Genomic DNA, 25,970 nt, shown 5'->3' on the forward strand with positions numbered 1-25,970 from the left:
TAAGGATTTCCACTTGATGTGGTACATGTGATACCTAGTAGGGGATATCAGTATCTCCACCTGATGTGTTATATGTCATACCTAGTAGGGGCAATCCGCATCTCCATCTAATGTGGTAAACGTGATACATAGTAGGGGATATCAGCATCTCCACCTGATGTGGTATATGGTTTACCTAGCAGGAGGAATCAGTATCTCCACTTGATGTGGTATATTTGATACCTAGTAGGGTAATATCATCTTCACCTGATGCGGTACATGTGATACCTAGTAGGGGGAATAAACATCTCCACCTGTTGTCATGTATGTGATACATAGTAGGGGGTATCAGCATCTCCACCTGTTGCAGTACATGTGATACCTAGTAGGGGATATCAGCATCTCTACCTGATGTGGTATATGTGATACCTTGTAGGGATATCAGCATCTCCACCTGATGTGGTATATGTGATACCTACTAGGGGGAATCAGCATCTCCACCTGATGTGGTTTATGTGATACCTAGTAGGGGGCATATCATCAACTCCACCTGATGTGGTATTTGTGATACCTAGTAGGGGATATCAGCATCTCCATCTGATGTGGTACGTGTGATTCCTAGTAGGTGGAATCAGCATCTCCACCTGATGCGGTACATGTGATCCCTAGTAGGGGGAATCAGCATCTCCACATGATGCAGTATATGTGATATCAAGTATTGGGATATCAGCATCACCACCTGATGTAGTATATATGACATCTAGTAGGGGGATATCAGCATTTCCACCTGATGTGTTATATGTGATACCTTGTAGGGGGAGTCAGGATCTCCTCCTGATGTGGTACAGGTGGAACCTAGTATGTGGATGTCAGCATCGCCACCTGATGTGGTACATGTGAAACCTTGTATGTGCAGTCTAAAGCCTAAGGTTGACAGGTGCAAGCCGTCTCTAGCGAAGCAGTGTGGCTTGTCGAGCATGTCATCCCTGGCTGACAGACACAGGATTCCCTTTGAATGACACCAGAAGCTTAGCCAATTGTTGAAATTTATAATTTCTTCTCTATACCGTGGTATCATTTTTGGTGAGGGCAGGATACTACTCAGGGTCAGGGTCATACCGTCCTGGGCTACGTGATCAGAAAGATCTTCCATGTCTCTTTTCATGTAGTCCAGAGAGCTTTGGTTCAGGTCATTCACACCAACATGGACAATGACAGAGTCATATTTATACTTGTTCTGGAGTGATCTGAGTGCTTGTGTTATGTGGCGGATCCTGGCACCTGACAGGCAGCTAACAGTAACCTACTCTTTGTTCAGCCTAGTGATGAGTGGACATCAGTGTGCCTGACTATAGAGTCACCTATTACTAGTGTGTTGGGTATGTTATTTTGCCTTAAGGGCTGTGATTGTGTGGCACACTGGTTTTGTGAAGTATGTGTTTCATGGTTTGTGTTGGGGGGTGGAGGCTGCTTGGATGTTTGCTTTGGAGGTCTCTGTTGCTTCTGTAGATTTTTATTTAGAGCCTCCAAATATGTTTTCATGTATTTATGTGTTTTCTGCCGGTGCTGGTTTCATAGGTCTATGTGAGACTGGTGTTGTGATGCAATTAATTCCCTTCTCCTCTTGACTGCCTGGTCCAGTCTTGGGTTGAGAGAGCTTAGCCTCCAGTTTGGCTGTATAATTGCATCTCTCGCATGTATTAGTGTTTGGTGAAAGGCGGAGTGGGTTGTCCGTGTACATGAGGCAATTGTAACATTGCCTCAAAATGCCCAGGTTCAACAGTTGGACCAGAGAGTACATCTGAAACTGCCCTTTGGATATGCCTGGATAGGTACAGTGAACTGTTTTACTGATTGGCCGGTAAAGTCGTATAGAGAGCCTTGTCTTTCTCTATAGTATAGGGGGGGGTCTAGTGCTAAGGTTTATTAGTGCTTACTATGAGTTTTGAGCAAGGGCTGGTATGAGAAGTGAATGATTTGAGTGCTTAAATTGAATGTTTGTCTAGTTCCAAGGGAAAAATTGAAGAGTAGACATTGTGGAGCCGGGAATAGATATACCCTAGCTAACCGCTGCTGCACAGCGCACAAAACCGTGCAAATGCGGGTTTTATAATAGGGAAATGAAAGAGATAGAAATTAGCCCAAAATGGCCAATAAACTACTAATTTCTGGGCTGAAACCATTCCTCCAGGGACATATAGGCTGCTCAAAGCTCCCTCTCTCATAGTGAACAGAGAAACTTCCTTCTATCTAAGTAAGGTATGGGCAAACACAGAAACTTGTAACACAGCCCTGAATTCAGCACTAACCTGAAATCTGGACTATACTAGCTTAGAAAGGCGGGAAAACAAGTATTTCTTTTGTTTTTTTTTTTTTTCAGAAAATAAAGCAGATACAATAAAAAAAAACTTTAAATGCACAGAAATGGCTATCACACTTGAGTGTGTAGCCTACAACAGTTAAACAGGTAATTTAAACACAAACACAACTTTGTTAAAGTGCAGGCAGTAAAATAAGTAAAATATGTAGCTGAAACAAGCTTTTTAAATCACAGAACCTCTAGAAAATCGGCATTTTAGCCGGAATTAGCTAAAGGCAGCAAGAAAATGCAGAAAAATGATACTTAATCACACCAAAGTCTCTCTTCTGTCTCTGCTGCTGTAGAACTCTGCAGGTCACCAGGCAGGGGTTTGCTGAGCTGTATACTAGCACAAAAAATTGTAAATGTGGGTTTTATAGCAAGGAAATGAAAGAGATAGAAATTTGCACAAAATGGCCAATAAACTACTAATTTCTGGGTGGAAACCACTCCTCCAGGGACAGATAGGCTGCTCAAAGCTCCCTCTCTCACAGTGAACTGAGAAACTTCCTTCTATCCAAGTAAGGTATGGGCAAACACAGAAACTTGTAACACAGCCCTGAATTCAGCACTAACCTGAAAACTGGACTACACTAGCTTAGAAAGGCGTGAAAACAAGTATATATTGTTTTTTTTTCATAAAATAAAGCAGATACAATAAAAAAACACTTTAAATGCACAGAAATGGCTATCACACTTGAGTGTGTAGCCTACAACAGTTAAACAGGTAATTTAAACACAAACACAACTTTGTTAAAGTGCAGGCAGTAAAATAAGTAAAATATGTAGCTGAAACAAGCTTTTTAAATCACAGAACCTCTAGAAAATCGGCATTTTAGCCGGAATTAGCTAAAGGCAGCAAGAAAATGCAGAAAAATGATACTTAATCACTCCAAAGTCTCTCTGCTGCTGTAGAACTCTGCAGGGCACCAGGCAGGAGCTTGCTGAGCTGTATACTAGCACAAAAAACTTGCAAATGTGGGTTTTATAGCAGGGAAATGAAAGAGATAGAAATTAGCCCAAAATGGCCAATAAACTACTAATTTCTGGGCTGAAACCACTTCTCCAGGGACAGATAGGCTGCTCAAAGCTCCCTCTCTCACAGTGAACAGAGAAACTTCCTTCTATCCAAGTAAGGTATGGGCAAACACAGAAACTTGTAACACAGCCCTGAATTCAGCACTAACCTGAAAACTGGACTATACTAGCTTAGAAAGGCAGGAAAAAGTATATATTTTTTTTTTTCAGAAAATAAAGCAGATACAGTCAAAAAACACTTTAAATGCACAGAAATGGCTATCACACTTGAGTAGCCTACAACAGTTAAACAGGTAATTTAAACACAAAAACAAATTTGTTAAAGTGCAGGCAGTAAAATAAGTGCAATATGTAGCTGAAACAAGCTTTTTAAATCACAGAACCTCTAGAAAATCGGCATTTTAGCCGGAATTAGCTAAATGCAGCAAGAAAATGCAGAAAAATGATACTTAATCACTCCAAATTTTCTCTGCTGCTGTAGAACTCTGCAGGTCACCAGGCAGGGGTTTGCTGAGCTGTATACTAGCACAAAAAATTGTAAATGTGGGTTTTATAGCAAGGAAATGAAAGAGATAGAAATTAGCACAAAATGGCCAATAAACTACTAATTTCTTGGCTGAAACCACTCCTCCAGGGACAGATAGGCTGCTCAAAGCTCCCTCTCTCACAGTGAACTGAGAAACTTCCTTCTATCCAAGTAAGGTATGGGCAAACACAGAAACTTGTAACACAGCCCTGAATTCAGCACTAACCTGAAAACTGGACTACACTAGCTTAGAAAGGCGTGAAAACAAGTGTATATTGTTTTTTTTTTCAGAAAATAAAGCAGATACAATAAAAAAAACACTTTAAATGCACAGAAATGGCTATCACACTTGAGTGTGTAGCCTACAACAGTTAAACAGGTAATTTAAACACAAACACAACTTTGTTAAAGAGCAGGCAGTAAAATAAGTACAATATGTAGCTGAAACAAGCTTTGTAAATCACAGAACCTCCAGAAAATCTGTGTTTTAGGCGGAATTAGCTAAAGGCAGCAAGAAAATGCTGAAAAATGATACTTAATCACTCCAAAGTCTCTCTTTCATCTCTCTGCTGCTGTGGAACTCTGCAGGGCACCAGGCAGGAGTTTGCTGAACTGTATACTAGCAGAAAAGCCTTGCAAATGTGGGTTTTATAGCAGGGAAATGAAAGAGATAGAAATCAGCCCAAAATGGCCGATAAACTACTAATTTCTGGGCTGAAACCACTCCTCCAGGGACAGATAGGCTGCTCAAAGCTCCCTCTCTCACAGTGAACAGAGAAACTTCCTTCTTTCCATGTAAGATGTGGGAAAACACAGAAACTTATAACACAGCCCTGAATTCAGCACTAACCCTGAAAACTGGACTATACTAGCTTAGAAAGGCGTGAAAACAAGTATATATTGTTTTTTTTTCAGAAAATAAAGCAGATACAATAAAAAAACACTTTAAATGCACAGAAATGGCTATCACACTTGAGTGTGTAGCCTACAACAGTTAAACAGGTAATTTAAACAGAAACACAGCTTTGTTAAAGTGCAGGCAGTAAAATAAGTACAATATGAAGCTGGAACAAGCTTTTTAAATCAGAGAACCTCTAGAAAATTGACATTTTAGCCGGAATTAGGTAAAGGCAGCAAGAAAATGCAGAAAAATGATACTTAATCACTCCAAAGTCTCTCTTTTGTCTCTCTGCTGCTGTAGAACTCTGCAGGGCACCAGGCAGGAGCTTGCTGAGCTGTACACTAGCACAAAAAACTTGCAAATGTGGGTTTTATAGCAGGGAAATGAAAGAGATAGAAATTAGCCCAAAATGGCCAATAAACTACTAATTTCTGGGCTGAAACCACTTCTCCAGGGACAGATAGGCTGCTCAAAGCTCCCTCTCTCACAGTGAACAGAGAAACTTCCTTCTTTCCAAGTAAGGTATGGGCAAACACAGAAACGTGTAACACAGCCCTGAATTCAACACTAACCTGAAAACTGGACTATACTAGCTTAGAAAGGCAGGAAAAAGTATATATATATATATTTTTTTTTTCAGAAAATAAAGCAGATACAGTCAAAAAACACTTTAAATGCACAGAAATGGCTATCACACTTGAGTAGCCTACAACAGGTAATTTAAACACAAAAACAAATTTGTTAAAGTGCAGGCAGTAAAATAAGTACAATATGTAGCTGAAACAAGCTTTTTAAATCATAGAACCTCTAGAAAATCGGCATTTTAGCCGGAATTAGCTAAATGCAGCAAGAAAATGCAGAAAAATGATACTTAATCACTCCAAATTCTCTCTGTTGCTGTAGAACTCTGCAGGGCAGCAGGCAAGAGCTTGCTGAGCTGTATACTAGCACAAAAACCTTGCAAATGTGGGTTTTATAGCAAGGAAAAGAAAGAGATAGAAATTAGCCCAAAATGGCCAATAAACTACTAATTTCTTGGCTGAAACCACTCCTCCAGGGACAGATAGGCTGCTCAAAGCTCCCTCTCTCACAGTGAACTGAGAAACTTCATTGTATCCAAGTAAGGTATGGGCAAACACAGAAACTTGTAACACAGCCCTGAATTCAGCACTAACCTGAAAACTGGACTATACTAGCTTAGAAAGGCATGAAAACAAGTATATATATATATTTTTTTTTCAGAAAATAAAGTAGATACAATAAAAAAAAACACTTTAAATGCACAGAAATGGCTATCACACTTGAGTGTGTAGCCTACAACAGTTAAACAAGTAATTTAAACACAAACACAACTTTGTTAAAGTGCAGGCAGTAAAATAAGTACAATATGTAGCTGAAACAAGCTTTTTAAATCACAGAACCTCTAGAAAATCGGTGTTTTAGGCGGAATTAGTTAAAGGCAGCAAGAAAATGCAGAAAAATGATACTTAATCACCCCAAAGTCTCTCTTTCATCTCTCTGCTGCTGTGGAACTCCGCAGGGCACCAGGCAGGAGTTTGCTGAACTGTATACTAGCACAAAAGCCTTGCAAATGTGGGTTTTATAGCAGGGAAATGAAAGAGATAGAAATCAGCCCAAAATGGCCAATAAACTACTAATTTCTGGGCTGAAACCACTCCTCCAGGGACAGATAGGCTGCTCAAAGCTCCCTCCCTCACAGTGAACAGAGAAACTTCCTTCTTTCCATGTAAGGTGTGGGAAAACACAGAAACTTATAACACAGCCCTGGATTCAGCACTAACCCTGAAAACTGGACTATACTAGCTTAGAAAGGTGGGACAACAAGTATATATTTTTTATTTTTTTTATTTTTTTCAGAAAATAAAGCAGATGCAATCAAAAAAAACACTTTAAATGCAAATAAATTGCTATCACACTTGAGTGTGTAGCCTACAACAGTTTAACAGGTAATTTAAACACAAAAATGACTTTGTTAAAGTGCAGACAGTAAAATAAGTACAATCTTCTTCTTTTGGCTGCTCCCGTTAGGGGTCACCACAGCAGATCAGCTGTTTCCATTTCCTCCTGTCCTCTGCATCTTGCTCTGTCACACCAACCACCTGCATGTCCTCTCTCACCACATCCGTAAACCTTATCTTAGGCCTCCCTCTTTTCCTGAAGGGGAATCAGCATCTCCACCTGATGCGGTATGTGTGATACCTAGGAGTGGGATATCAGCATCTCCACCTGATGCTGTATATGTGATACCTATTTGGGGGAATTAGCATCTCCATCTGATGTGGTACATGTGAAACCTTGTATGTGGATATCAGCTTATCCACCAAATGTGGTATTTGTGACATCTTGTAGGGGATATGAAATGCTCCACCTGATGTCCTATATGTGATACCTTGTAGGGAGAATCAGGATTTCCACCTGATGTAGTACATGTGATACCTGGTAGGGGGATATCTGCATCTCCATATGACGGGGTATATGTGATACCTTTTAGGGGGAATCAGCATCTCCAACTGAGTTGGTGCATGTGATACATAGTAGGGGGATATCAGCATCTCCACCTTATGTGGTATATGGGATACAGAGTAAGTGGAATCAGTACCTGTACCTGATGTGGTATATGTGTTACCTAGTAGGGGGAATCAGCATCTCCACCTGATGTGGTACATGAGATACCTAGTAGGGGGAATCAGCATCTCCACCTGTCGCTTTACGTGTGACACTTTGTAGGGGGATAGCAGCATCTCCACCTGATGTGGTACATGTGATACCTAGGAGGGGGATATCAGAATCTCTATATAATGTGGTATATGTGATACCTGGTAGGGGGATATCAGCATCTCCACCTGATGTGGTATATGTAATACCTACTAGGGGAATCGGCATCTCCACTTGATCTGGTATATGTGATACCTAGTAGGGGGAATATCATCATCTCCATCTGATGTGGTATTTGTGATACCTAGTCGGGGGATATCAGCATCTCCACCTGATGTGGTATATGCGATTCTTAGTAGGGGGATAGCATCTCCACGTGATGTGGTATATGTGATACTTAGTAGGTGGAATCACCATCTCCACTGATGTGGTATATGCAAAATCGAGTAGGAGGAATTAGCATCTCCACCTGATGTGGCATATATGATACCTAGTAGGGGGATATCCACATCTCCACCTGATGTGGTATATGTGATACCTAGTAAGGGTAATCAGCATCTCCACCTGATGTGGTATATGTGATATGTAGTACGGGATATCAACATCTCCTCCTGATGTGGTATATGTGTTACCTAGTAGGGGGAATCAGCATCTCCACCTGATGCGGTACATGTGATACCTAGTAGGGGGATATCAACATCTCCACCTAATGCGGTATGTGTGATACCTAGTAGGGGGCTGTCAGCATCTCCACCTGGTGTGCTATATGTGATACCTAGTGGGAGGACCAGCATCTCCATATATTGTGGTATATGAGATACCTAGTATGGGGAGTCAGCATCTACACCTGATGCTGTACATGCAATATCTAGTAGGGGGATGTCAGCATCTCCACCTGATGTGGTATATGTGATACCTAGTGAAGGAATCAGTATCTCCACCTGATGTGGTACATATGATACCTAATATGAGGATATCAGCATCCCCACCTGATGTGGTATATGTGACATCTAGTAGAGGGATATCAGCATCTCCACCTGATGTGGTATATGTGATAGCTAGTAGGGGGAATCACCATCTCCACTTGATGTGGTACATGTGAAACGTAGTATGTGGATATCAGCATCTCCACCTGATGTGGTATATGTGATATCTAGTAGGGGGATATCAACTTCTCCACCTGATGTGGTATATGCGATACCTATTAGGGGGATATCAGCATCTCCAGCTGATATGGTATATGTGATACCTAGTAGGGGTAATCAGCATCTCCACCTGATGTGGTATATGTGATAAGTAGTAGGGGTTATCAGTATCTCCACCTGATGTGGTATATGAGATACCTAGTAAGGGGAATCAGCATCTCCACCTTATGTGGTACATGCGAAACCTAGAATATGGATATCAGCATCTCCACTTGATGTGGTATATGTGCCATGTAGTAAAGGGATATCAATTTCTCCATCTGATGTGGTATATGAGAGACCTAGTAGGGGGAGTCAGCATCTCCACCTGATGATGTATATGTGATACCTAGTAGGGGGAATCAGCATCTCCATCTGATGCGGTACATGTGATACCTATTAGGGAGATATCAACATCTCCACCTGATGTGGTATGTGTGATATTTAGTAGGGGGATGTCAGCATCTCCACCTGATGATGTATATGTGATACCTAGTAGGGGGAATCAGCATCTCCATCTGATGCGGTACATGTGATACCTATTAGGGAGATATCAACATCTCCACCTGATGCGGTATGTGTGATACCTAGTAGGGGGATATCAGCATCTCCACCTGATGTGGTATATGTGGTACCTAGGAGTGGGAATCAGTATCTCCACCTGATGTGGTACATGTGAAACCTAGTATGTGGATATCAGCATCTCCAGCTGATGTAGTATATGTGACATCTAGTAAAGGGATATCAATTTCTCCATCTGATGTGGTATATCGGATAATTAGTAGGGGGAATCAGGATCTCCACCTGATGTGGTACACATGATACCAGGTACGGGGATATTAGCATCTCCAACTGATGTGGTATATGGGATTCCTAGTAGGAGGAATTACCATCTCCACCTGATGTGATATCTATGATAACTAGTAGGGCAATATCAGCATCTCCTCCTAATGCGGTACATGTGATATCTAGTGGGGGAATCAGGATCTCCCCTTGATGTGGTTTATGTGATACATAGTAGAGGGATATCAGGAGCTCCACCTGATGTGGTACATGTGATACCTAGTATGAGGATATCAGCATCTCCACCTGATGTGGTATATATGACAACTAGTACGGGGATATCAACTTCTCCACCTGGTGTGGTATATGTGATACCTAGTAGGGCGATATCAGTATTTTCACCTGATGCAGTACATGTGATACCTAATAGGGGGTAAGAGCATCTCCACCTGATGCGGTACGTATGTTACCTGGTAGGGGGGTATCAGCATCTCCACCTGATGAGGTACATGTGATACCTAGTATGGAGATATCAGCATCCCCACCTGATGCGGTATATGTGACATCTAGTGGGGATATCAGCATCTCCACCTGATGTGGTATATGTGATACCTTGTAGGGGGAATTAGCATCTCCTCCTGATGTGATACATGTGGAACCTAGTATGTGGATATCAGCATCTCCACCTGGTGTGGTATATGTGATATCTAGTAGGGGATATCAACATCTTCACCTGATGTGGCATATATGATATGTAGTAGGGGAATCAGGATCTCCACCTGATGTGGTACACATGATACCTAGAAGGGGGATATCAGCATCTCCACCGGAATTGGTATATGGGATACCTTGTAGTGGGAATCAGCATCTCCACCTGATGCGGTGTATGTGATACCTAATAGGGGAAATGAGCATTTCTACCTGATGCTGTACATGTGATACCTAGTAGGGGTTGTCAGCATCTCCACCTGATGCGGTACCTGGGATACGTCATATGGGGATATCAGCATCCCCACCTGATGTGGTATATGTGACATCTAGTAGGGGGATATCAGCATCTCCACCTGATGTGGTATATGTGATACCTTGTAGGGGGATTCAGGATCTCCTCCTGATGTGGTACATCTGGAACCTAATATGTGGATATCGGCATCTCCACCTGATGTGGTACATGTGAAACCTTGTATGTGGATATCAGCTTCTACACCAAATGTGGTATATGTGACATCCAGTAAGGGGATATCAAATTTGCTCCCTGATTTGGTATATGTGATACCTTGTAGGGGGAATCAGGATTTCCACATGATGTGGTACACGTGATACCTGGTAGGGAGATATCTACATCTCCATCTGATGGGGTATATGTGATACCTTGTAGGGGGAATCAGCATCTCCACCTGATGTGGTATATGGGATACCTAGTAGGTGGAATCAGCATCTGTACCTGATGTGGTATATGTGATACCTAGTAGGGTGATGTCATCTCCACCTGATGTGGTACGTGTGATACCTAGTAGGGAGAATCAGCATCTCCACCTGTTGCAGTATGTGTGCCACCTAGTAGGGGGATAACAGCATCTCCACCTGATGTGGTACATGTGATAACTAAGAGGGGAATATCAGACTCTCTACCTGATGTGGTATATGTGATACCTGCTAGGGGGATATCAGCATCTCCACCTGATGTGGTATATATGATACCTAGTAGGGGGAATCAGCATCTCCACCTGATGTGGTATATTTGATACCTAGTTGGGGGATAACAGCATCTCCACCTGAGGTGGTACATGTGATACTTAAGAGGGGGATATCAGACTCTCTACCTGATGTGGTATATGTGATACCTAGTAGAGTGATGTCATCTCCACTTGATGCGGTACATGTGATACCAAGTAGGGGGAATCAGCATCTCCACCTGTTGCGGTATGTATGACACCTAGTAGGGAGATAACAGCATCTCCACCTGATGTGGTACATGTGATACCTCAGAGGGGGATATCAGACTCTCTACCTGATGTGGTATATGTGATACCTGTTAGGGGGATATCAGCATCTCCACCTCATGTGGTATATGTGATACCTGGTAGGGGGCATATCATCTTCTCCACCTGATGTGGTATTTGTGATACCTAGTAGGGGGATATCAGCATCTCCACCTGATGTGGTATATGTGATACCTAGTTGGTGGAATCACCGTCTCCACTGATGTGGTATATGCAAAACTGAGTAGGGGGAAATCAGCATCTCCACCTGATGTGGTATATGTAGGGGATATCAGCATCTCCACCTGATGTGGTATATATGATACCTAGTAGGGGGATATCCGCATCTCCAGCGGATGTGGTATATGTGATACCTAGTAAGGGTAATCAGCATCTCCACCTGATGTAATATATGTGATATGTAGTAGGGGATATCAGCATCTCCACCTGATGTGGTATATGTGATACCTAGTAGGGGGAATCAGCATCGCCACCTGATGCGGTACATGTGATACCTAGTAGGGGGATATCAACATCTCCACCTGATGCGGTATGTGTGATACCTAGTAGGGGGATGTCAGCATCTCCATCTGATGTGGTATATGAGATACCTAGTAGGGGGAATCAGCATCTCCACCTGATGCGGTACATGTGATACCTATTAGGGAGATATCAACATCTCCACCTGATGCGGTATGTGTGATACCTAGTAGGGGGATATCAGCATCTCCATCTGATCTGGTACATGAGATACCTAGTAAGGGGAATCAGCATCTCCACCTTATATGGTACATGTGAAACCTAGAATATGGATATCAGCATCCCCACTTGATGTGGTATATGTGACATGTAGTAAAGGGATATCAATTTCTCCATCTGATGTGGTATATCGGATAACTAGTAGGGGGAATCAGGATTTCCACCTGATGTGGTACACTTGATACCTAGTAGCAGAATATCAGCATCTCCACTTGTTGTGGTATATGGGATAACTAGTAGGGGGAAATCAGCATCTCCACCTGATGTAAAATATGTGATACCTAGTAGGGTGATATCCGCATCTCCACATGATGTGGTACATGTGATACCTAATAGGAGGAATGAGCATCTCCACTTGATGCGGTATATGTGATACCTAGGAGGGGGATATTGGCATCTCCTCCTAATGCAGTACGTGTGATACCTAGTATGGGGATAACAGCATTCCCACCTGATGTTGTATATGTGACATCTAGTAGGGAGGTATCAGCATCTCCACATGATGTGGTATATGTGATACCTAGTAAGGGGGATCAGGATCTCCACCTGATGTGGGACACATGATACTTAGTAGGGGATATCAGCATCTCCACCTGATGTGGTATATGGGATACCTAGTAGGAGGAGTTAGCATCTCCACCTGATGTGATATATGTGATAACTAGTAGGGCAATATCAGCATCTCCACCTGATGCGGTACATGTGATATCTAGTAGGGGGAATCAGTATCTCCACCTGATGTGGTACGTGTGATACCTAGTAGGGGGAATCAGCATCTCCACCTGATGTGGTACATGTGATACCTAGTATGGGGATATCAGCATCTCCACCTGATGTGGAATATGTGACAACTAGTACGGGGATATCAACTTCTCCACCTGGTGTGTTATATGTGATACCTAGTAGGGCGATATCAGCATTTTCACCTGATGCAGTACATGTGATACCTAATAGGGGGTATGAGCATCTCCACCTGATGCGGTACATGTGTTACCTAGTAGGGGGGTATCAGCATCTCCACCTGATGAGGTACATGTGATACCTAGTATGGAGATATCAGCATCCCCACCTGATGTGGTATATGTGACATCGAGTGGGGATATCAGCATCTCCACCTGATGTGGTATATGTGATACCTTGTAGGGGGAATTAGCATCTCCTCCTGATGTGATACATGTGGAACCTAGCATGTGGATATCAGCATCTCCACCTGGTGTGGTATATGTGATATCTAGTAGGGGATATCAACATCTTCACCTGATGTGGTATATATGATACGTAGTAGGGGAATCAGGATCTCCACCTGATGTGGTACACATGAGACCTAGAAGGGGGATATCAGCATCTCCACCGGAATTGGTATATGGGATACCTTGTAGTGGAAATCAGCATCTCCACCTGATGTGGTGTATGTGATACCAAATAGGGGAAATGAGCATTTCTACCTGATGCTGTACATGTGATACCTAGTAGGGGGTGTCAGCATCTCCACCTGGTGCGGTACCTGGGATATGTCATATGGGGATATCAGCATCCCCACCTGATGTGGTATATATGCCATCTAGTAGGGGGATATCAGCATCTCCACCTGATGTGGTATATGTGATACCTTGTAGGGGGATTCAGGATCTCCTCCTGATGTGGTACATCTGGAACCTAATATGTGGATATCGGCATCTCCACCTGATGTGGTACATGTGAAACCTTGTATGTGGATATCAGCTTCTACACCAAATGTGGTATATGTGACATCCAGTAAGGGGATATCAAATTCTCTCCCTGATTTGGTATATGTGATACCTTGTAGGGGGAATCAGGATTTCCACATGATGTGGTACACGTGATACCTGGTAGGGAGATATCTACATCTCCATCTGATGGGGTATATGTGATACCTTGTAGGGGGAATCAGCATCTCCACCTGATGTGGTATATGGGATACCTAGTAGGTGGAATCAGCATCTGTACCTGATGTGGTATATGTGATACCTAGTAGGGTGATGTCATCTCCACCTGATGTGGTACGTGTGATACCTAGTTGGGAGAATCAGCATCTCCACCTGTTGCAGTATGTGTGACACCTATTAGGGGGATAACAGCATCTCAACCTGATGTGGTACATGTGATAACTAAAAGGGGGATATCAGACTCTCTACCTGATGTGGTATATGTGATACCTGCTAAGGGGATATCAGCATCTCCACCTGATGTGGTATATATGATACCTAGTAGGTGGAATCAGCATCTCCACCTGATGTGGTATATTTGATACCTAGTAGGGGGATAACAGCATCTCCACCTGATGTGGTACATGTGATACCTAGGAGGGGGATATCAGACTCTCTACCTGATGTGGTATATGTGATACCTAGTAGAGTGATGTCATCTCCACCTGATGCGGTACGTGTGATACCAAGTAGGGGGCATATCATCTTCTCCACCTGATGTGGTATTTGTGATACCTAGTTGGGGGATATCAGCATTTCCATCTGATGTGGTATATGTGATACCTAGTAGGGGGATATCTGCATCTCCAGCAGATGTGGTATATGTGATACCTGCTAAGGGGATATCAGCATCTCCACCTGATGTGGTATATATGATACCTAGTAGGGGGAATCAGCATCTCCACCTGATGTGGTATATTTGATACCTAGTAGGGGGATAACAGCATCTCCACCTGATGTGGTACATGTGATACCTAGGAGGGGGATATCAGACTCTCTACCTGATGTGGTATATGTGATACCTGTTAGGGGGATATCAGCATCTCCACCTCATGTGGTATATGTGATACCTAGTAGGGGGCATATCATCTTCTCCACCTGATGTGGTATTTGTGATACCTAGTTGGGGGATATCAGCATCTCCATCTGATGTGGTATATGTGATACCTAGTAGGGGGATATCCGCATCTCCAGCAGATGTGGTATATGTGATACCTAGTAAGGGTAATCAGCATCTCCACCTGATGTAATATATGTGATATGTAGTAGGGGATATCAGCATCTCCACCTGATGTGGTATATGTGATACCTAGTAGGGGGAATCAGCATTGCCACCTGATGCGGTACATGTGATACATAGTAGGGGGATATCAACATCTCCACCTGATGCAGTATGTATGATACCTAGTAGGGGGCTATCAGCATCTCCATCTGGTGTGCTATATGTGATACCTAGTGGGGGGATCAGCATCTTCATCTGATGTGGTATATGAGATACCAAGTAGGGGAGTCAGCATCTCCACCTGATGATGTATATGTGATACCTAGTTGGGGGAATCAGCATCTCCACCTGATGTGGTACATGTGATACCTAGTAGAGGGAATCAGCATCTCCACCTGATGTGGTACATGTGAAACCTTGTATGTGGATATCAGCATCTCCACCTGATGTGGTATATGTGATATCTAGTAGGGGGATATCAACCTCTCCGCCTGATGTGGTATATGGGATACCTATTAGGGGGATATCACTATCCCCAGCTGATGTGGTATATGTGATACCTAGTAAGAGGAATCAGCATCTCCACCTGATATGGTGCATGTGATACCTTGTAGGGGGATATCAACATCTCCACCTGATGCGGTATGTGTGATGCCTAGTAGGGGGCTGTCAGCATCTCCACCTGATGTGCTATATGTGATACCTAGTAGGGGATCAGCATCTCCATCTGATGTGGTATATGAGATACCTAGTAGGGGGAGTCAGCATCTCCGCATGATGATGTATATGTGATATCGAGTAGGGGGAATCAGCATCTCCACCTGAGGTGTTACAGGTGGTACATGTGAAACCTAGTAGGGGAAATCAGCATCTCCACCTGATGCAGTATGTGTGATACCTAGTAGGGGAGATCAGCATCTCCACCTTATGTGGTACTTGTGAAACCTAGTATGTGGATATCAGCATCTCCACGTGATGTGGTTAATGTGACATGTAGTAAAGGGATATCAACGTCTCCACCTGATGTGGTATATGTGATACCTAGTAGAGGGAATCAGCATCTCCACCTGATGTGGTACATGTGATACCTAGTATGGGGATATCAGCATCCCCACCTGATGTGGTATATGTGACATCTAGTAGGGGGATATCAGCATCTCCACCTGATGTGGTATATGTGATACCTCTTAGGAGGAGTCAGCATCTCCACCTGATGTGGTACATGCAAAACCTTGTATTTGGATATTAGCTTCTTCAACAAGTGTGGTATATGTTACATCTTGTATGGGTATATCAAATTCTCCACCTGATGTGGTATATGTGATACCTTGTAGGGGGAATCAGGATTTCCACCTAATGTGGTACACGTGATACCTGATGGGGGATATCTGCATCTCTATCTGATGGGGTATATCTGATACCTTTTAGGGGGAATCAGCATCTCCAACTGATTTGGTACATGTGATACATAGTAGGGGGATATCAGCATCTCCACCTGTTGTGTTATATGGGATACCTATTAGGTGGAATCAGCATCTGTACCTGATGTGGTATATGTGATTCCTAGTAGGGTGATGTCATCTCCACCTGATGCGGTACGTGTGATACCTAGTAGGGGGAATCAGCATCTCCACCTGTTGTGGCATGTGTGACACCTAGTAGGGGGATAGCAGCATCTCTACCTGATGTGGTCCATGTGATACCTAGGAGGGGGATATCAGCCTCTCTACCTGATGTGGTATATGTGATACCTGGTAGGGGGATATTAGCATCTCCACCTGATGTGGTATATGTGATACCTACTAGGGGAATCAGCATCTCCACTTGATGTGGTATATGTGATACATAGTAAGAGGCATATCATCATCTCCACCTGATGTGGTATTTTTGATACCTAGTCAGGGGATATCAGCATCTCCACCTGATGTGGTATATGTGATTCTTAGTAGGGGGAATGAGCATCTCCACCTGATGCTGTACATGTGATACCTAGTAGGGGGTGTCAGCATCTCCACCTGATGCGGTACCTGGGATACATCATATGGGGATATCAGCATCCCCACCCGATGTAGTATATATGACATCTAGTAGGGGAATATCAGCATTTCCACCTGATGTGTTATATGTGATACCTTGTAGGGGGAGTCAGGATCTCCTCCTGATGTGGTACATGTGGAACCTAGTATGTGGATGTCAGCATCGCCACCTGATGTGGTACATGTGAAACCTTGTATGTGTAGTCTAAAGCCTAAGGTTGTCAGGTGCAAGCCGTCTCTAGCGAAGCAGTGTGGATTGTTGAGCATGTCATCCCTGGCTGACATACACATGATTCCCTTTGAAAGACACCAGAAGCTTAGCCAATTGTTGAAATTTATAATTTCTTCTCTATACCGTGGTATCATTTTTGGTGAGGGCAGGATACTACTCAGGGTCAGGGTCATACCGTCCTGGGCTACGTGATCAGAAAGATCTTCCATGTCTCTTTTCATGTAGTCCAGAGAGCTTTGGTTCAGGTCATTCACACCAACATGGACAATGACAGAGTCATATTTGTACTTGTTCTGGAGTGATCTGAGTGCTTGTGTTATGTGGCGGATCCTGGCACCTGACAGGCAGCTAACAGTAACCTTCTCTTTGTTCAGCCTAGTGAGTGGGACATCAGTGTGCCTGACTATAGAGTCACCTATTACTAGTGTGTTGGGTATGTTATTTTGCCTTAAGGGCTGTGATTGTGTGGCACACTGGTTTTGTGAAGTATGTGTTTCATGGTTTGTGTTGGGGGGTGGAGGCTGCTTGGATGTTTGCTTTGGAGGTCTCTGTTGCTTCTGTAGATTTTTATTTAGAGCCTCCAAATATGTTTTCATGTATTTATGTGTTTTCTGCCGGTGCTGGTTTCATAGGTCTATGTGAGACTGGTGGTGTGATGCAATTAATTCCCTTCTCCTCTTGACTGCCTGGTCCAGTCTTGGGTTGAGAGAGCTTAGCCTCCAGTTTGGCTGTATAATTGCATCTCTTGCATGTATTAGTGTTTGGTGATAGGCGGAGAGGGTTGTCTGTGTACATGAGGCAATTGTAACATTGCCTCAAAATGCCCAGGGTCAACAGTTGGACCAGAGAGTACATCTGAAACTGCCCTTTGGATATGCCTGGATAGGTACAGTGAACTGTTTTACTGATTGGCCGGTAAGGTCGTATAGAGAGCCTTGTCCTTCTCTATAGTATAGGGGGGGTCTAGTGCTAAGGTTTATTAGTGCTTGCTATGAGTTTTGAGCAAGTGCTGGTATGAGAAGTGAATGATTTGAGTGCTTAAATTGAATGTTTGTCTAGTTCCAAGGGAAAAATTGAAGAGTAGACTTTGTGGAGTCGGGAATAGATATACCCTAGCTAACCGGTGCTGCACAGTGCACAAAACCGTGCAAATGCGGGTTTTATAATAGGGAAATGAAAGAGATAGAAATTAGCCCAAAATGGCCAATAAACTACTAATTTCTGGGCTGAAACCATTCCTCCAGGGACATATAGGCTGCTCAAAGCTCCCTCTCTCACAGTGAACAGAGAAACTTCCTTCTATCTAAGTAAGGTATGGGCAAACACAGAAACTTGTAACACAGCCCTGAATTCAGCACTAACCTGAAATCTGGACTATACTAGCTTAGAAAGGCGGGAAAACAAGTATTTCTTTTGTTTTTTTTTTTCAGAAAATAAAGCAGATACAATAAAAAAACTTTAAATGCACAGAAATGGCTATCACACTTGAGTGTGTAGCCTACAACAGTTAAACAGGTAATTTAAACACAAACACAACTTTGTTAAAGTGCAGGCAGTAAAATAAGTAAAATATGTAGCTGAAACAAGCTTTTTAAATCACAGAACCTCTAGAAAATCGGCATTTTAGCCGGAATTAGCTAAAGGCAGCAAGAAAATGCAGAAAAATGATACTTAATCACTCCAAAGTCTCTCTTTTGTCTCTCTGCTGCTGTAGAACTCTGCAGGGCACCAGGCAGGAGCTTGCTGAGCTGTATACTAGCACAAAAACTTGCAAATGTGGGTTTTATAGCAGGGAAATGAAAGAGATAGAAATTAGCCCAAAATGGCCAATAAACTACTAATTTTGGGCTGAAACCACTTCTCCAGGGACAGATAGGCTGCTCAAAGCTCCCTCTCTCACAGTGAACAGAGAAACTTCCTTCTTTCCAAGTAAGGTATGGGCAAACACAGAAACTTGTAACACAGCCCTGAATTCAGCACTAACCTGAAAACTGGACTATACTAGCTTAGAAAGGCAGGAAAAAGTATATATTTTTTGTTTTTGTTTCAGAAAATAAAGCAGATACAGTCAAAAAGCACTTTAAATGCACAGAAATGGCTATCACACGTGAGTAGCCTACAACAGTTAAACAGGTAATTTAAACACAAAAACAAATTTTTTAAAGTGCAGGCAGTAAAATAAGTACAATATGTAGCTGAAACAAGCTTTTTAAATCACAGAACCTCTAGAAAATCGGCATTTTAGCCGGAATTAGCTAAATGCAGCAAGAAAATGCAGAAAAATGATACTTAATCACTCCAAATTCTCTCTGCTGCTGTAGAACTCTGCAGGGCACAAGGCAGGAGCTTGCTGAGCTGTATACTAGCACAAAAACCTTGCAAATGTGGGTTTTATAGCAAGGAAATGAAAGAGATAGAAATTAGCCCAAAATGGCCAATAACCTACTACTTTCTTGGCTGAAACCACTCCTCCAGGGACAGATAGGCTGCTCAAAGCTCCCTCTCTCACAGTGAACTGAGAAACTTCCTTCTATCCAAGTAAGGTATGGGCAAACACAGAAACTTGTAACACAGCCCTGAATTCAGCACTAACCTGAAAACTGGACTATACTAGCTTAGAAAGGCATGAAAACAAGTATATATTGTTTTTTTTCAGAAAATAAAGCAGATACAATAAAAAAAAACACTTTAAATGCACAGAAATGGCTATCACACTTAAGTGTGTAGCCTACAACAGTTAAACAGGTAATTTAAACACAAACACAACTTTGTTAAAGAGCAGGCAGTAAAATAAGTACAATATGTAGCTGAAACAAGCTTTTTAAATCACAGAACCTCCAGAAAATCTGTGTTTTAGGCGGAATTAGCTAAAGGCAGCAAGAAAATGCTGAAAAATGATACTTAATCACTCCAAAGTCTCTCTTTCATCTCTCTGCTGCTGTGGAACTCTGCAGGGCACCAGGCAGGAGTTTGCTGAACTGTATACTAGCACAAAAGCCTTGCAAATGTGGGTTTTATAGCAGGGAAATGAAAGAGATAGAAATCAGCCCAAAATGGCCGATAAACTACTAATTTCTGGGCTGAAACCACTCCTCCAGGGACAGATAGGCTGCTCAATGCTCCCTCTCTCACAGTGAACAGAGAAACTTCCTTCTTTCCATGTAAGGTGTGGGAAAACACAGAAACTTATAACACAGCCCTGAATTCAGCACTAACCCTGAAAACTGGACTATACTAGCTTAGAAAGGCGTGAAAACAAGTATATATTGTTTTTTTTTTCAGAAAATAAAGCAGATACAATAAAAAAAACACTTTAAATGCACAGAAATGGCTATCACACTTGAGTGTGTAGCCTACAACAGTTAAACAGGTAATTTAAACACAAACACAACTTTGTTAAAGTGCAGGCAGTAAAATAAGTAAAATATGTAACTGAAACAAGCTTTTTAAATCACAGAACCTCTAGAAAATTGACATTTTAGCCGGAATTAGGTAAAGGCAGCAAGAAAATGCAGAAAAATGATACTTAATCACTCCAAAGTCTCTCTTTTGTCTCTCTGCTGCTGTAGAACTCTGCAGGGCACCAGGCAGGAGCTTGCTGAGCTGTATACTAGCACAAAAACTTGTAAATGTGGGTTTTATAGCAGGGAAATGAAAGAGATAGAAATTAGCCCAAAATGGCCAATAAACTACTAATTTCTGGGCTGAAACCACTTCTCCAGGGACAGATAGGCTGCTCAAAGCTCCCTCTCTCACAGTGAACAGAGAAACTTCCTTCTTTCCAAGTAAGGTATGGGCAAACACAGAAATGTGTAACACAGCCCTGAATTCAACACTAACCTGAAAACTGGACTATACTAGCTTAGAAAGGCAGGAAAAAGTATATATATATTTTTTTTCAGAAAATAAAGCAGATACAGTCAAAAAACACTTTAAATGCACAGAAATGGCTATCACACTTGAGTAGCCTACAACAGTTAAACAGGTAATTTAAACACAAAAACAAATTTGTTAAAGTGCAGGCAGTAAAATAAGTACAATATGTAGCTGAAACAAGCTTTTTAAATCATAAAACCTCTAGAAAATCGGCATTTTAGCCGGAATTAGCTAAATGCAGCAAGAAAATGCAGAAAAATGATACTTAATCACTCCAAATTCTCTCTGCTGCTGTAGAACTCTGCAGGGCACCAGGCAGGAGCTTGCTGAGCTGTATACTAGCACAAAAACCTTGCAAATGTGGGTTTTATAGCAAGGAAATGAAAGAGATAGAAATTAGCCCAAAATGGCCAATAAACTACTAATTTCTTGGCTGAAACCACTCCTCCAGGGACAGATAGGCTGCTCAAAGCTCCCTCTCTCACAGTGAACTGAGAAACTTCATTGTATCCAAGTAAGGTATGGGCAAACACAGAAACTTGTAACACAGCCCTGAATTCAGCACTAACCTGAAAACTGGACTATACTAGCTTAGAAAGGCATGAAAACAAGTATATATATATATATTTTTTTTTTTTCAGAAAATAAAGCAGATACAATGAAAAAAAACACTTTAAATGCACAGAAATGGCTATCACACTTGAGTGTGTAGCCTACAACAGTTAAACAGGTAATTTAAACACAAACACAACTTTGTTAAAGTGCAGGCAGTAAAATAAGTACAATATGTAGCTGAAACAAGCTTTTTAAATCACAGAACCTCTAGAAAATCAGTGTTTTAGGCGGAATTAGCTAAAGGCAGCAAGAAAATGCAGAAAAATGATACTTAATCACTCCAAAGTCTCTCTTTCATCTCTCTGCTGCTGTGGAACTCTGCAGGGCACCAGGCAGGAGTTTGCTGAACTGTATACTAGCACAAAAGCCTTGCAAATGTGGGTTTTATAGCAGGGAAATGAAAGAGATAGAAATCAGCCCAAAATGGCCGATAAACTACTAATTTCTGGGCTGAAACCACTCCTCCAGGGACAGATAGGCTGCTCAAAGCTCCCTCCCTCACAGTGAACAGAGAAACTTCCTTCTTTCCATGTAAGGTGTGGGAAAACACAGAAACTTATAACACAGCCCTGAATTCAGCACTAACCCTGAAAACTGGACTATACTAGCTTAGAAAGGTGGGACTACAAGTATATATTTTTTATTTTTTTTATTTTTTTCAGAAAATAAAGCAGATGCAATCAAAAAAACACTTTAAATGCAAATAAATTGCTATCTCACTTGAGTGTGTAGCCTACAACAGTTTAACAGGTAATTTAAACACAAAAATGACTTTGTTAAAGTGCAGACAGTAAAATAAGTACAATCTTCTTCTTTTGGCTGCTCCCGTTAGGGGTCACCACAGCAGATCAGCTGTTTCCATTTCCTCCTGTCCTCTGCATCTTGCTCTGTCACACCAACCACCTGCATGTCCTCTCTCACCACATCCGTAAACCTTATCTTAGGCCTCCCTCTTTTCCTGTTACCTGGCAGCTTCATCCTTAGCATCTTTTTCCCAATATACTCTGCATCCCTCCTCAGCACATGTCCAAACCAATGTAATCTTGCCTCTCTGGCTTTGTCTCCAAACCTTCCAACCTGGGCATCCTAATCCTGTCCATCCTCGTCACACCCAGTGCAAATCTTAACATCTTCAACTCTGCCACGTCAAGCTCTGACCCCTGCCTTTTTGTCAATGCCACTGTCTCCAACCCATATAACATAGCTGGTCTCACTACCCTCTTGTATACCTTCCCTTTCACTCTTACTGGTACTCGTCTGTCACAAATCACTCCTGACACTCTTCTCCACCCACTCCATCCTGCCTGTACTCTCTTCTTCACGTAGCTGAAACAATGCACTTCCACCTCAGATTACATCTTGGTGTGATACCTGGAGCAGCAATATTATAGCATCCTGGTGGTGCATTTGGAGTGCTACCTAATGGGGAGTATTATAATCTATGAACCTATCTATAATCTATACCTTGCCAAGGCTTTTGATACCATCCCCCACTCTGGAATCATAGATAAACTTACTAAGCTGGGCATTAATCCCTATATCACTCGATGGGTTGCCAACTGGCATACTGACAGAACCCACACTGTAAAAGTAGCTGACTCCAAATCCAGCTCCAGACAAGTGACAAGTGGAGTACCTCAGGGTTCAGTCCTGGGACCGCTCTTGTTTGGCATCTACTTCTCTGAAGTACAGGCCAACACTAAGGGACTCTGGCTAACAAAGTTCACAGATGACTGCAAACTGGGAGCCATTATTGAATCCCCAAATTATGTGGATACTGCACAAAAGGGCCTTACAGAAACAGATGCTTGGTGCCAGAGCAATGGGCTCAAGCTCATTGCCAAGAAATGTATAGTTATCCCCTTTGGGAAAAACATGTACCCGTGAATTACCACATAGGTGGCAGTACACTAAACACTGAAAGGGACGCAGGTGGACAGTGGTCTCACCTTTGATAACACATCACCACAACCGTCAGGAAATCCTTCTATGTGGCACACCTCATCACTAAGTGCTTTTCATCCATAAAAAAGGAGGTCATTGTCCCACTGTACTCATCCCTCATTAGACCCATTCTAGAATACAACGCCCCATTTGGTATGTACCTCTCAAGACATCTGCAACAACTAGAAAGGCTGCAGAAATACCTCAGTAAAAGCATCACAGGCCTAAAGCAGATGCCCTATGCTGACTGCCTTAAAAAACTCCAGCTATACTCTGTCGCATTTTGTCTACTCAGAGGCGATCTCTGCTTAACATACAAGGCCATGTCAAACTCAGAGCTGTTGGACATGCTGCACTTAAAGAAATCCCAATCCCTCAGAGCCACACGCTCCAGGTATCTAAACCTTGTCATCACAATAAACAAAATATGCTGGAGGGATAGGTTCCTGACACAGAGACTCCCCAGACTCTGGAATAGACTGCCCATACATGTCAAGCAGAGCACCTCCTTGGCCCTCTTCAAAAGGAACCTTGACAATTGGATGGGAGAAAGGAAATTCACCCTGGGGATCACGTCAGTCACTCTGCTAGACAGGGGTCCAGGGAAGTAAATGGTGTGGGAAGAAATAGCCAGGGAATTGTTAAAGCTAGGCTTGTATAGGCCCTAGGGCCGATAGCCTAGTACCAAGCTATGAACCTATAACCTCCTGCCCATGTTATTTTTTGATACCTTACTGGGGGTATTAGTATCACAACTTGATGTGGTGTATGGGTATCACGGCATACACCACTTGATGTGATGTATGGACTAATACCCAATGGGAAGTAATTTCATCACCACCAAATATGGATTATGAAGTAATACCTAATGGGACTCATTGATACCTTGCCTCTGGGGGAATTTCGTATATCCAAACACCTGTAAATTTTCTGGTGGGACAACAGTCACCTAAGATAAATTTCCTTGAGAATGCAGTTTTGTATCCTACTTGTAAATAAGTGCCTATATCTTTAAAAATATACAAGTTACAAAAATAAGTTAAAACACTAAAACTCCTTTTCAGAATAGTGATACTAATATGTCAACAAGACATAATGTTTATTTTAAATTGAACAAGGAAGTCGATAATATGCATGTTATTATAATAAGTATACAAAATTAAACAAAAATTGTTAGCAGATATTACTGTTAGCAGTAATATCTGCTAACAATAGTTGGAAGACTCCAGCTATAAGTGTGACTTTTGTTGATGCAGTTGTGATCTTCATTTTGCTGCATAGCAGTTTTATAGCTGCATAATTATGATTTATATGCATATCTGTAAATTAAATGGACAAATAAATGTTAATATCTACAAAGCAGTACTAGTTAGACACTAGCTATCTGTGCAAAGATTTTCAAGCATTGTGTATTTTGAAACCACAGAATACCATATAAACACCTTCTGGTTCAAGTGATTATTATAACAGGAGGATATATCTAATATTTCTGGAAAACATTTCATATTCTGTCTGGTAAAGAGTACCCTATTTGTCTGATGAGACATACCTGACCTCAGTGGTGACTGGGCATGTGAAATTCTGTTTTCCAAAATGCTTCCAGGTGGACAATGCCAGAGATATTTACAGAAATATGACATTTATGTATATTTGCATACTTTATTACTAAACAAGTATAAATATCTGCAAACTGGTATCAGGCAAACAGAAGGTATCAGTGGCAACTTCTGCAGCATTATGTACATTTTATTTTATACCATATATGCAGTATCAGGGTCAAGTTATTAAAATAAATATTAATATGGTACATATTCAGAATTTGTCATAAAAAGAAATCACACTTTCTTGCTTAACAACCACTGCACTGGAGTCATCAGACATTCCTTACTTGTATGCTGAGCTGTCCTGCTGTTCTACCATGCTACAGTTTGGACACTGCCTGAGATATTTACATAAAATATGCAAGTATGCATAAATATCATATTTATTGCTAAACAAGTACAACTATCAGCAAAGTGATAGTAGTTAATTAGCAGTTATCTCAGACATTTTTTCCAGCACAAGTTATTAACAGAAATATTAATATGGGGGATATGTTTAGCATAATGGTTAAGGTCTTCACCTCATAGAC

The sequence above is a fragment of the Protopterus annectens genome, chromosome 7.part0, assembly GCF_019279795.1.
Source record: "Protopterus annectens isolate FY-2018-M chromosome 7.part0, PAN1.0, whole genome shotgun sequence".
In the NCBI taxonomy this organism is placed as follows: Eukaryota; Metazoa; Chordata; order Ceratodontiformes; family Protopteridae; genus Protopterus; species Protopterus annectens.